Source organism: Haliotis asinina, chromosome 3 (assembly GCF_037392515.1).
Source record: "Haliotis asinina isolate JCU_RB_2024 chromosome 3, JCU_Hal_asi_v2, whole genome shotgun sequence".
NCBI lineage: Eukaryota > Metazoa > Mollusca > Gastropoda > Lepetellida > Haliotidae > Haliotis > Haliotis asinina.
Window position 1 is genome coordinate 84,687,192 of NC_090282.1, and position 15,273 is coordinate 84,702,464.

The window sequence follows — 15,273 nt, forward strand, 5'->3', positions numbered from 1 at the left end:
GAAATCTTTTGAGAACCATTAACATTCCTTACAAGTGGAATTTTGAACTCCCCGTCCGGTATATTGCATATTACTCTGTCCCTTTTAATATCAGCGGGTTTTTCATACCAGATAAATCGAAAGCAAGTTGTTTGAAAATTTTGTACTGCAGTTTCGAGTGATGTAGGAATGGTAGAAAATAAAAGATTAAGTTTGGGTAATAATAAGGTTTTTAGCACTATGTTATGCCCAAACGACATTAACATTCTACATTTCCACACTTTCATTAAATTTTCAATTTCTTTAAAGTTTTCAATGTAATTAGTGTCTACCATATTTTCGAGATTGATGTCAAATGTGACGCCTAGTAACATAAATGTTTATGTCCCATCCATCGGACAGTTCTTCAATTAAGTTTCATTCAGACCCGTTTTTTCAAACTGATGCAAATCAACTTCATCCTATCAATGTTAATTTTTAAACCGAAAAAACATGCAAAAAGGTCAACGTGTTCATGACTTCTTGAAGACACTTCAGTACCATCTAATGTTAAGGAAATATCATATGCAAACTCCGCTAATAAATGTTCAGTAGAATCAATCTTTAATCCTGTGATAGAGTTATTGCTTTTAATCCGTCTGGTTAATATTTCAGTGCGTACTATTTACAGTGCAAAACCATTTACTAACACACAGGATTCAGAATTTTGATACAACAGTTTTATCAGTTTCCAAATAGAAGGACCGAAATTGAAAAATGCGAAAACATTTTGGATAAATCGCCCATATAAGGAATCAAAGGCCTTTTCAAAATCGATAAGCATTAATAAGCCTGGAATCTAAAAGGTATCCACGTATTCCATAACGTTGTACTTTTGTCTCCCACATAGCTACCCTTTATAAAGCCTTTCTGTTCCTCTCTGATAAAGACCCATGAAGGTCCCGGGGTAGAATAGGCCTTCAGCAACCCATGCTTGCCACAAAAGGCGACTATGCTTGTCGTAAGAGGCGACTAACGGGATCGGGTGGTCAGGCTTGCTGACTTGGTTGACACATGTGATCGGTTCCCATTTGCGCAGATCGATGCTCATGAAACCATCAGGGCCCAGGCTTTTTTTCATTTTTCATACATTTCAATGCATTAAGAACTTCGCCGTATATTAATTCGTCTGCTAATGTTTGTGCCAATTCATCACTAACATTCTTCCAACTATTTGGAAATAAATCTTCCAAATCTATGTGAGAAATTTCCTTCGCACTGTAGAGATTTTGATGAAATGTTTTAATCTCATTTAAAATGTCTGAAATATTAGAGATAATTTTTCTGGATTTTGTTCAGAAATAGATTTATTTACAAAAATTCCTCTAAACCAAATATATGAAGAATTTTGTTGGATTTTCACCTTTTTCTATCCATTTAGTCTTAGCCCTAATAAAACTACCTTTAACGTCAGTTTCGCTAATTTCTTCTGATTCCGAGTAAATTTTATTTATTTGGTTCAGTATTCCTTCTTTTTCTTCAGTATTTGTCGATTCATCTAACTGATTTGTCCAAATTATGAGTTTTTCAGTTAATATCTTTTCATTTTTTTCTCTGTCTTTTTTTTATTGCAAGAATATGGTATGGTTTTATCCCTAACCATACATAATATCATTTCTCATAAAAGTTGATCTGAGACTCCACAACCTTCGGGGGGTTTGCATTCCTAACAAGTATTGTGTACTGCATTTGATAGAGAGTTGTTAAACTCCCATAACCCTTACCTCGTTTGATTTCATTTAAGTGCAAACATAAATCTACGAGAGAATGTTCTGTGCTGATGCCTGGATCTATGTTGGTATATTCAACTGAAGAAAGGAGATTATGGGAAACAAGGAAATAATTAAAACGTGATTGTTTTAAAGGGGTAGTTTTTAAGTGAAATTGATGTATACAATTGAGGTTGATGATATAAGGATGAATATGAGATAACTCGATACAATAGATAATATTCACTGTTTGTTTGGAAGATATAGTGGATGAGATGTTGTTCCAGATATTGAATATAATCTGATTATACTGTAGCCATTCTCATGTAACTTTGTTTATGGAAGTATTTTTAGACTGATTAATAGACATGTTTACATAATGTGATCTGATATGTTATTTCCCCAGACTTCAGGTGTAATCCCAATCTTCAGCTTGTGGGAATGTTATGTTTGGTTACACAAACATTTGGCGTGTTTGGGGTTTGGTGGACAACTCAACACAGACACATGTGCATATTCCTTGATTTCTTTAAAGGTCACATGCAACGTAAAACACAACTTTGCAGATTCTGGTACCTTTCGGTATGCACTTACCGAAACAAATCATAAAAAATGCCAATTCAACCTATAAAGTTGAAAAAAACGCGATGAAAAAAAAGCCCGCGAAATCGGAGTTCAAACGTTTCACTAAATTCCCCCCAGCGCTGGGGGAAAACTGGTTTCAACAGCTGTGCTGCGCTGCGTCCATAACGCAGTGAATAGGTTCGCGGGACTTGAAACAGTATGCATGCCCAGCGTCAGAGGTCGTGAGCAGTAGTCTAATCTTGGTTGTGTACACAAACAAGTAAATGGTCTACTCGTTACGTAAAAAAAACTTGTTGATTGTGGTAAGCACAGAGAAAGCTCAGTGTCTGGTTTATTCACACCTATATGTCTGCCTGCCTGTCTACTAAAGACAACATGCAGTACACAGCTTCAATCATTGACCACGTGTAATTTGAACTTAACACCTATCAGAGTATACGACATAGAGAAAATAAGTTGATTTATGACTCGTGCACCCGAGTCCCGTCTCTGCCACATTATGTAATTAGGCACGTGTGATACACATGACATGTTTTCATGTCTGTGGGTTGCAAACAAACTACATTCACTTTTTTCGGATGACTGGATCTGACGGAAACTGGTGCAAACTCTTGTCAGTTTTTAAGTCCTGCTTTGTACTTGGACGAATGACAGATTCCAGCCACGCAGTAGTTTACCATCTCTACTGTTTTGATTGGATCGAGCGCAAATTCGGAGAACATGTATTTTCCAAACCCAACATCTCTATATACATTCTTCATGGATAACGACTTGTTTTAGTGTGTATGATTTTGTTTGACAACAGTATATGAATCCATACTGAAACGACGCATCAAGTACACAAAAAGAAGTTGTTATCCATAAAGAATCTTACTTTCTTGTGACTGGCTATACTTCTAAAATGCCCATCAAACAGATCATCTGTCTGTACACACAATGAACCCTCAGCAGATCAGCAAATGAAACAGCCAATCAGAATCCGTCGTTACACTTGAGTGCACATCCAGGTGCTAAGACTGGGTTCGGTCTCCCGAAGGCTTCGTTTCGGGGGAAGTAAGCCCAAGTACAAAATATAACACTTTTGAATCGCGATTGTACGCTTATAATTTTGTTTATTTGTTTTTTTAAAAGCAGCAATGTATATTATGTGTCATGAATAAGTGATAAATGTGTTTTAATTATGTTTGATTTTTTGGTTGCATGTGACCTTTAACAGTTTCAAGAATACTTCAAGATGGGTCAAAAGATGCTACATTAAAGCCATAAACTAGGCTTGGATCTGCAGATGTAATACTTCAAGATTGGCAGGATCAAATGGGGTTTAACTTTGTGGTCAAGATTATTACAGTTGTGTTGAGACTTGCATGCATGTGCATGTGTGAGACAGCAGGATGGAGAGTTTATATGAACGTTTGGGTTGGTAGGTGTATTCAGATACAGTCGAACCCTGTTTATCTGGACGTTTTGGTTTCAGTCGAAAATCGTCCGGATAGCGAGACGTCCGGTTATCTGGATCAAACAAGCAAAACGTGAAAATTAATATAATTAATAATTAATAAATTTTAAATGCCCTAAAAACATATGACATCGCGTCGAACTTATGCTATCTGCAGAAAGTAAACTTCTGGATGGGATCACATGACTTAGATCATGTGGGAGGCTATTTTTAATTTGCGATAAGCGACAGAGAGCAGGGGTCGATTAATGAGTGTTATATACAGTACAATTACAGTGTAGTTTACCTTAATCCTACTTAACATGTGTTTTTGTTACTGATGAGATGTTCTCACATGCGCCAAATCCTAATGAGTGACACGCGTCACTAGTGTTTCGATTGCTAATTAATCACTTCACACCAAATGCCTTCCGATAGATTAGGAATGAAATCACATATTCGTGCGGTCAACAGTATTGACGTGACACATACACATGGACGTTACACAGATCTTTCCATCTGCATAACTGGATCATTTTTCAATGGAAATGTATGGAACTGGTTTGAAAATTCGCCGTCTGGGTCTGGAAGCGGGGTCCGAGTAAACGGGGTTCGACTGTACATGCATTTGCAGGTGTGTGAAACTGCAGGAAGTAGAGGGTGTACGGATGCAAGTGTTGTTGTACTATTTCAGAATGGTACCGGTCTGAGCATGCTAGCCCTCTGCAATACCTTGTCATGGTTTAGCATGGAGTCCCCACTCAAACACCGTGTACTGACACTGATTCAACCAGGCCTGTTGTATCCCCTTAGTGACCAGCCCAAGGCAGGGTAACTACAGGTACCTTATTTCAACATCTCTTCATGTTTACTGCATCAGAGAAGATGCTATTTCCACATGGATATGGAGATGGTATCCAAACCAGCAATGTGTTCAGAGATGAGTTAATCCCTTAATGTTATGAATCATCAACACATTTGGAATTTGTCACTTGTGTTTGCTTATGTTGTTTAGACAATGTTTTAGTTCTTGCTTTATTATTGTTTTCACTTTTCTTGACATGAAAGGTAGTTAGCTTCACTAAATGGAGTCTGTTTTCTCTGCTTGTCAAATCTCCTGCTCTCTAGTGACACATTGTTTCACAGAATATAAAATCAATATTCAGTATGTTATGTACAGAAATAAACAAAACCTTTGTAAATCAGCTCGAGCATGAACTTGAGAAATTTTATAGCAATTCGCTCTGGTTTGATTTATGCAAAATATCTGTGTTTTCACAGATGTTTTGAAACTGATACTAAACAGGGTTGAATTCAGAAAGATTTTCGGAAACTGATACACTTGTGTATTGACTCTGGACTGGCAGTGCAGGGCATATGTGCATCATCTTACCCCAGACAGAAATGTTTATACTTTGTTTACAGTAGATATTTAGATAAACAATGCACAGGTGCAGTTGGAAGGCGTACTGTTACAGATAAAATGACTGTTCAATATTGCCATGCACGTTGAGCTGGACTCTACTGGGCTTATCGAGGGCCTCATACCTGTCAGGAGTTACTGACAGGTGTGGTAATGAGTTTTCCAGTGGCAGGTGTACCGGTTAAGTGATACCTGAAGCAATACCTGTGACTTGATGCCCAGCGGTTGGTTATTGGTGGCTGTTGGGCAACTTGTGTGTGTTAAGATACACCACACTTTGATGTCAGACATTTATCTGCATGTAATCTTCAACTTGAGACTGACTACATACTTGTTGTTGAGTCAGAACTTACAAGTGTTTATTTAAAGTGATAATATGTTTCCAAACGACTGGTTACTCCTGGCTTGTGTTTGAGTTTCATTCCAGATTTGTTGCGTAAGATGTGCAAGTAGAAGCATGATCAGCGTTCCAAGTTTGGTCCTGTTTGGGATATTGTATTCCATGAATTCGTAGATGGAATGTATATTCCACACATTGATATGATGAAGTTTCATTTAAGTATGGAAGGACCCTCCATTGTCTTACAGTAAAACTCAAATGGTACTACTGCCCTCTCCTTCAGTATCAGTGTTGCACACTCTTTGCAGTGTATGAAGTAGAGCCCGTCCAAATACTAGACAGCTAGCTTTCTAATGAACAGTCTAAATTTACAGCTGTCAAGTCTGATGGTCTGGTAAAAGAACTTGATGTTCCATACATCTTAGTAAATTCACAAATCTTGACTAAATCCATTTTGGTAACATTCTAAAGTTGCCGGCCCTGATGTCTGGCTTGGTTTTGGACTTATTTCATACACTGCTGTTACCCTGCCCAATCTCCATCTCTTCTTGACATGTTTGCTTGCTTCACTTTGTGGATTACATTAGGTCTGGGCAAAAGCAAGTAGATTAGAGAATGTGAGACAGATTGCTGACAATGGTAGATTATGACAGAGAATGTGAGATAGATTACTGACAATGGTAGATTATGACAGAGAATGTGAGACAGATTACTGACAATGGTAGATTAGAGAATGTGAGATAGATTGCTGACAATGGTAGATTATGACAGAGAATGTGAGATAGATTACTGACAATGGTAGATTATGACAGAGAATGTGAGATAGATTACTGACAATGGTAGATTATGACAGAAAATGTGAGATAGATTACTGACAATGGTAGATTATGACAGAGAATGTGAGATAGATTACTGACAATGGTAGATTATGACAGAGAATGTGAGATAGATTACTGACAATGGTAGGTTATGACAGAGAATGTGAGATAGATTACTGACAATGGTAGATTATGACAGAGAATGTGAGATAGATTACTGACAATGGTAGATTATGACAGAGAATGTGAGATAGATTACTGACAATGGTAGATTATGACAGAGAATGTGAGATAGATTACTGACAATGGTAGATTATGACAGAGAATGTGAGATAGATTACTGACAATGGTAGATTATGACAGAGAATGTGAGATAGATTACTGACAATGGTAGATTATGACAGAGAATGTGAGATAGATTACTGACAATGGTAGATTATGACAGAGAATGTGAGATAGATTACTGACAATGGTAGATTATGACAGAGAATGTGAGATAGATTACTGACAATGGTAGATTATGACAGAGAATGTGAGATAGATTACTGACAATGGTAGATTATGACAGAGAATGTGAGACAGATTACTGACAATGGTAGATTAGAGAATGTGAGATAGATTGCTGACAATGGTAGGTTATGACAGAGAATGTGAGCTAGATTACTGACAATGGTAGATTATGACAGAAAATGTGAGATAGATTACTGACAATGGTAGATTATGACAGAGAATGTGAGATAGATTACTGACAATGGTAGATTATGACAGAGAATGTGAGATAGATTACTGACAATGGTAGATTATGACAGAGAATGTGAGATAGATTACTGACAATGGTAGATTATGACAGAGAATGTGAGATAGATTACTGACAATGGTAGGTTATGACAGAGAATGTGAGATAGATTACTGACAATGGTAGATTATGACAGAGAATGTGAGATAGATTACTGACAATGGTAGATTATGACAGAGAATATGAGACAGGTTACTGACAATGGTAGATAGCCTGATAGGTTTCAGTCTGTTCTGCATCAAACAGCAACAACCAGCAACAACCAGCAACAACCAGCAACAAACAGCAACAACCAGCAACAAACAGCAACAAACAGCAACAACCAGCAACAACCAGCCACACCTAGTAACATAAACATAAGATGAATTTAGTTATTATTATCAAATTTTCCAAAATACTGTCTATTATAAGTAATGACTTTTCAGTTAACCACAATTGTACAAAAATTATGATAAATGTCATATATAATTGGCATAACAGATTCAGTCAGTGTTATATGGTTCCCAAATCATGAATTTCAGTAATAAAACTAAAAAATAACCTCATGTTAATTTGTTTCGTTATATACACGATGAAGATCTGCATTTGCATTGACAACATTTTGCACAATTCAGCTTGAACAGATTCTCGTCAATTGGTTTTTAGTACAGACTAAACTGGAAAAATATTAATTGCTGACCTAAGGCCAAGGAAACATTATTAACTAGTGACACTCTATCCCCCTTCCCTCTCATCTAGACAGATATTAGGAATATCATGACACACCTTATGGGATATTCATTTACACAAAACATTTTACAACCAAGTTGACTTGACTACTTCTCTAAACATCACAAGCTCATTCTTCTATTAATGCTTGATCTAAACTGCAGCGAAGTATTGATGGAAGAGAATCCGAGATAAACGTGATTCATAGGACCTGCACGATGCAATTCTTCCATCAAACATTCCCAATATTGACATATTTCACAATGAAAGGAAGGAAATAGAATCTTGTAGTGTGAAAGTGTTATAAAAACCAAGCGCTTGTCTTAAGACGAGTTGCACATGGAGGCTTTTCATCATTGATTTCTCCTATATCTTACGACATCACCCTCAGTCTGAGTTTTGCACAGTATGATTCATATAATGTGATTGCCACCATCCTTGTGTGCAAATGCTGTTTGTGAGGAGAAATAATTGTCCTGTTCATGTACTTAGCCACTGTGACAAACCATACTGGTCAATACGGGTGATACCATGTAGATTATTACTGTAACTACCACACTGGTCAATACGGGTGATGCCATGTAGATTATTACTGTAACTTCCCCACTGGTCAATACGGGTGATACCATGTAGATTATTACTGTAACTACCACACTGGTCAATACGGGTGATACCATGTAGATTATTACTGTAACTACCACACTGGTCAATACGGGTGATGCCATGTAGATTATTACTGTAACTACCACACTGGTCAATACGGGTGATACCATGTAGATTATTACTGTAACTACCACACTGGTCAATACAGGTGATACCATGTAGATTATTACTGTAACTACCACACTGGTCAATACAGGTAATGCCATGTAGATTATTACTGTAACTACCACACTGGTCAATACGGGTGATGCCATGTAGATTATTACTGTAACTACCACACTGGTCAATACGGGTGATACCATGTAGATTATTACTGTAACTACCACACTGGTCAATACGGGTGATGCCATGTAGATTATTACTGTAACTACCACACTGGTCAATACGGGTGATGCCATGTAGATTATTACTGTAACTACCACACTGGTCAATACGGGTGATACCATGTAGATTATTACTGTAACTACCACACTGGTCAATACGGGTGATGCCATGTAGATTATTACTGTAACTACCACACTGGTCAATACGGGTGATACCATGTAGATTATTACTGTAACTACCACACTGGTCAATACAGGTAATGCCATGTAGATTATTACTGTAACTACCACACTGGTCAATACGGGTGATGCCTTGTAGATTATTACTGTAACTACCACACTGGTCAATACGGGTGATACCATGTAGATTATTACTGTAACTACCACACTGGTCAATACGGGTGATACCATGTAGATTATTATTGTAACTACCAATACAGGTAATGCCATGGAGATTATTACTGTAACTACCACACTGGTCAATACGGGTGATGCCATGTAGATTATTACTGTAACTTCCACACTGGTCAATACGGGTAATGCCATGTAGATTATTACTGTAACTACCACACTGGTCAATACGGGTGATACCATGTAGATTATTATTGTAACTACCAATACAGGTAATGCCATGGAGATTATTACTGTAACTACCACGCTGGTCAATACGGGTGATACCATGTAGATTATTACTGTAACTACCACACTGGTCAATACGGGTGATACCATGTAGATTATTACTGTAACTACCACACTGGTCAATACGGGTGATACCATGTAGATTATTACTGTAACTACCACACTGGTCAATACGGGTGATACCATGTAGATTATTACTGTAACTACCACACTGGTCAATACGGGTGATGCCATGTAAATTATTACTGTAACTACCACACTGGTCAATACGGGTGATACCATATAGATTATTACTGTAACTACCACACTGGTCAATACGGGTGATACCATGTAGATTATTACTGTAACTACCACACTGGTCAATACAGGTGATACCATGTAGATTATTACTGTAACTACCACGCTGGTCAATACGGGTGATACCATGTAGATTATTACTGTAACTACCACACTGGTCAATACGGGTGATGCCATGTACATTATTACTGTAACTACCACACTGGTCAATACGGGTGATACCATGTACAACTGTTGACTGTATCTGGTGGTTACTGGAACACTTTATGCAAAACATATTCATTTTTGTCCAAGAAGAAATGTTTTGTTTCTGTGTAATATTGTTTCGGTTAAAATTTGCCATGACAAAAGGTGTAAGAAATCCACTGTGAACCAGCAAAACAGAACAAAGACAAGTCTAAAACATTAAAATATTGTATTTTTAAGCAAAGAGAGCAAGTTATGAAAAGTCACAAGTCAGTTTCAAAATACCAATTTCAAATAGAATACAAATGAGACAACATCTAAGGCAGTGGGTCACAAAATACCAAAGTCTTAGTGCAAGAGTGAGAAACAGTTATGCAGAATGTAACAACTCAGATCATGGAAAATACACTCTCGTAACAATATGGACAACAACAAAACATATTTCACTTGCTAAAAGCACCAAGCATGATCATGGAACGAGGTATATACTGATCTTGGACTGTTATGGTGAATTTTGGTTTCAATTTTGTAAAATGATTTTGTGACAAATCAGGTGAGCTATGCTTTAAGCTGTATTTTATTTTTGATTGTGATTGAGATTGTAAAGTAATTTGTCTTATACTTCCTGGTGGGTGAGCCAGAGGATGACATGCTTTCCTCGGGTGTATTGAAGAAAAAGTATCTGTCTCTTCCTAATGGAAAATCAGAATCTATGTGTCAAGAACAGGGAAAAAAACTCTTTTTTCTTTGAATTTTCACCAAAATGTGATTGCGATTTTAACGCAATTTTGTGCAAGAGTTGCTAGACAGCATGGCATTTGCTCTATTTGGTTTTTTTTGCTCTTTAATCATGTGAGAACCTTGGTACTAGAAAAACAAGACAACTTCATAGCTAATCAAATTTAATGTGATTTAGTTCTCTACAGTTTTTGCAGGAAGCATTAGCATGGCGTATTTTGTTGCAAGTGGATCTCCCTCTTTCTGTCTATCACTTTACATTTAATTACGTCACTTTGCATTGTCAGACAGGGAAAAATCAAAGAAAAATTGACAACACTCTGGAGAATGATTCCAAGAAGTAGAAAGCGGAAAGTGCCATCCACTTCTTCCTGTGGCAAAGTTTGTCCTTTAACTCTTGTCCCGCGAGACTTCATCACATTTTAGTCCACACACAGAAATATCACAGAGGACAAGACAGCATAAATCTTGGTTTAATCCATGCTGGATATCTAAAAATCAGGGAGACTGTAATGGCCGTTTTCCAGATTTGACCTGTCAAATGGCTTCTGTAATAACGAGTGGCCTCATTGCATGATTGATAACTTCAGTTCTTTGGATCATTAAGTATATGAATATTGAATCAATATTTACATGAGCATTACTTGTGGATAAACATCTGGGCTTAATTCACATAATAGCTATGCTGACAGGATTAGAGAATTATTAGTTGAGACACTTTACATAAATTAATAATCATATGCCCATCATGGCCTCTTGGATAATATGTGCAAGAAAGACATAAGGTCCATAGTGAATCCATTGACATCAGCACCCACAACTGTAATGGGCATTCTTCGTTTCAACCCATAACAATGAAATGAGTATCATATTCTAATTTCAAACAAAGGGCTTGTGATTTTACCATAATGACTGAGGCACAGAAATGGCTCTAACTGGGCCATAGAATTTAATATTTTACGGTTATATCAACCTTTGAAATATTGTTGTTAAATTTATTAGATCTGCTCACACAACTGAGAGCTAGCCTTTTGTCTTGGTAACACTTCAGGCCATGATGAAGTACAGAGCAATTTTTCAATTACTCCGTCAATAATTCAGTCGTGAAAAACGTTTCTGTCTGATATTTATATCTAATCAATATCAAGGTACAACAAAGTGAACTGAAAATATGAACTACTTTATGTGTCTGGATGACGAGTCAGTAACAGGCTGATAAGACATGCTTCCAGTAAAGGGAGTTCATTGATGTTTTCTAGACATTTATCTTAGCAAATTGGTCCTCTGATCATTCTGTATATACAATAACAATGATCACTCCAATACCCTAGTACTTGTAGGTTGTGTAATTATTTATTGATGAGAATTAAAATGAATATGGTCAATTAATGATGAATGAAGGCTTTTGATATTAGTTATCAGAGACACCACACGAGCTGGGATTGGAACCCATCAGTGAGCAGATTCTGGCTTGGCTGAGAGATGCTTCTTGGGGTAGGAAGTGACTGTAGACTGTAAAACCTGTCTGTGATGCATGCTGTCTGAATGCCATGTGATAGCTTCATATCTGATTATCCGCAACTGCTATATGTATTTTCAGACACAAATGGGCCCAACTCAGATCACCAACAAACTGCACCTACAAGACTAAGCAGTGTTACTGATGTGATTTCACCGTCGCCATTGGAAGGAGACAGATTTGCTGTGGTTCTGGACCTCCAACAATGACAGGCATCTGGAATCTAGAGACCATGGCTGCAAAGGTTCAGTGTTTGTGGGCACCCTGTGTCTGCTGCCATTGTACTGGGGATTGCTGGAGGGTTGTTGATGTGTCACTCACTCACTCACTCACCCCATCTGCTGTTACTCAGTAGCTTCATGAACAGCCACATGTACAGATGGACATCAGATGGACATCTGCACAGGATGATATTTTAGATAGTTGAAACAGTGGACATTCAGTCCAGGACTTCCAACAATGTCAGTCTTAAAGGAAGGATTATTGTTGTCAGAAGATTTGGAGTAGTTATCGTGTCTGTTTCGTTATTTGACAAATTGTTCCTTTCTGTATATTCTCTTGCAGGAATGGCTACGTCCTCTTGAGTCCTTCTGCTTGCTCAGCTGACCTGTTAGAATGCTGCAATATTCCCATGCACGCTATCATATTACTCTGCATTCTGGTATATATATGTTTGTTTGAGTAATAACAAACGAAGCAGAATAGTTTTGGAAAATGACTTGCTCCCTCCCAGAATATGCCTGCTACCCACATGTATACTGTTAAGTAGACCCATCAGGTAGCCCATGTGTTGTTGGTGGGCATTAAAATCTCCTCAACGTCTGGTTGACATTGATGTTCCTGTAGGCATGTGTTAGGGAAATGGTGTTGTTGCAATTAAGTTGTAATCAGTTTCAGTCCAGTGTCTGGACAAGATGTAATGGGTTTGGCAGGGTAGTGTGTATGGATAAAGGATCCTATCCTTGCCTGTATTCACCAACCCAGATCATTTCCTGACGGTAAAATGTGCATGGAATTTGCAGGGGATCTCTGGCATGTTTTATTGAATACTGGAAGATGTGGGCGGTGAAAGGGGAGACAACCTGTGTGTAGATCAGGCTTGTTGATTTGTGAAGCTAGGTGCCATACTGCAGCATTAACTTTAAAAGACGTGTCTGAGAGATGGTTTTGTCATTTCATGCTTAATGTTTCCCTTCCATGATGGTAACCAGATCCCTACTCATCATGCTTTTAAAAACGGCCTCCATTATGAAAGCATGGCATTCCAATTTCATGTTGTCAAAATTGTTTTATGAGCAGGAAATATGTTGTTGTTTATTGCAATATTTTCAAGAGCACACTTGACATGAATCAGAATAATTTTCTTTGAAAACAATAATTTGGTCAGCTGTTCGTTGTCGAAAAGTGAAAAAGCATTTTTTGCTTCACGTATAAATTGTTTTATGTTTTTTTGTTGGTGTTTCTGAGAGAGATGTTTGCATGGATATATATGAATTATTGAGAGAGAGATTCAAAGGCTACTTGAAACAGCTGAAGCAGAGGATTGTTCCTGTTTGCTGTCATGCTTAGTGGTCTGTAGTCAGTAGTTGGGTGTCATTGAACATTCATTTAGATGGTTCAAATCCCACATTGTCCTACTGTGAATATCATCTGGGTTCCCGGCTCAGTGACCATATTGCTGAATCACAGTTACCTCTATTCAGTCAGTCAGCTGTATATAGTGTGCTTCCTGATATAGTTGTAATGGATCGGTGCTCACACTATCAACCACAGGTTTGTGCACTCCAGACTAGAAGCTATGAGTTGTTATGCACAGTTCTAGATGGGGTTGTGTTGTAACTGTGTATGGTGTTGTGGTGATGGTGTAGATATGAGTTTTATAACCTGTTGCAGTAGATGTGTTACAGCTGCAGATCCAGAAATGTTATTTCAAATCATAAAATGATTTTCAAATCAGTTAATATATCAAGCCTTTGTTTTTATAATGTTAATTTCTGGCTAATCTGATCTTCTTCCTTGCACTGAGTATGCAGATGTATATGTCAAGTACATTGTGTACACTTTTTAAATTGTTTTGTAGGTATTAGGTAAATAAATGTCATTTCATTGTGCATTCTTTATGTTTCATTGCATTAATGTACTTCATATACGTTTCTGTGAGTGATTGAGTGAGTGAGTGGCTGAACTGATATATCTGTGGGGGTCATGCTCACAGCTGTTCAGAGAGAGTTGTTCCTATAGTCAAACGTGTACAGATGCTGTGCACACTAACATGTAACACCTCTAAGTTGAGCCAAAATTCATGTTTTCAGCCTCACAAAATGTGAGCTTCATATATCTACATGTACTTGAATAATCATATCAAAATGATCAAGATAAAATATTTAATACAGCATAAATCCACATGTACCATGGGTCAAGTCTATAGACTTTATGTAACATTATCCAGGCTGCCAGTAAAGGCAAAAATCAAAGTCTGATCGTGAGTGTGGTAAGTAGGTCAGTTATTGAGTGAGTTTTACACCGTTTTTATCAACATTACAACAACACCATGTGGGACACCAGAATCCCATGTGGGGAATCCAGCCCATGTAGCATGACAAGCCACTCAACTTCCCCCAAAGCTCTAAAACACTGAGACAGTAAGTTGGGTCTGAATGAGGCACCCACGCACATGCACGATTGCACGCATCTCTACACAATTGCAATATACCACATATGGCATCATGTCAGGTTGTTAAAGGCCACAGCTAGCAATAAAGTTCAGCTTGTCGTAATGAAGTCAACACCAGGCAACCCAGTGACTGAAATAATGAACACAACCTCAGTCAAGTGACAAGTCAGACCTAGGTCCATCACCTGATCCAGTCTCAAGCATGGGGTGAAGGGTATCAGTTATTCCCTGCCACAATCCATCAACCAACAAACATAAAAACCAACACCAATGATTTGTCTTGCTGTAAGCCGAAAGGTATTGACCTTGGAGGCTATGGAAAAAAACCCAGGACATTGATGGTACCCAATAACTTGGACCAGTATCAAGCTGAGGTATCAGAGGCTGTCAGATCTCCAATAA

The 15,273-nt window shown here is 37.8% G+C and overlaps 1 protein-coding gene across 1 annotated transcript in view; it reads left to right on the plus strand.

Moving 5' to 3' along the window:
* Nucleotides 1-14,310, plus strand: part of LOC137278638 (zinc finger protein 271-like) — a 121,088-nt gene extending 106,778 nt beyond the window's left edge. The window contains exon 4 of the mRNA XM_067811125.1: nucleotides 12,279-14,310. The gene's annotated coding sequence lies outside the window, so the exon portion shown is untranslated. The remainder of the gene's footprint in view (nucleotides 1-12,278) is intronic.
* Nucleotides 14,311-15,273: the final 963 nt, after the last annotated feature.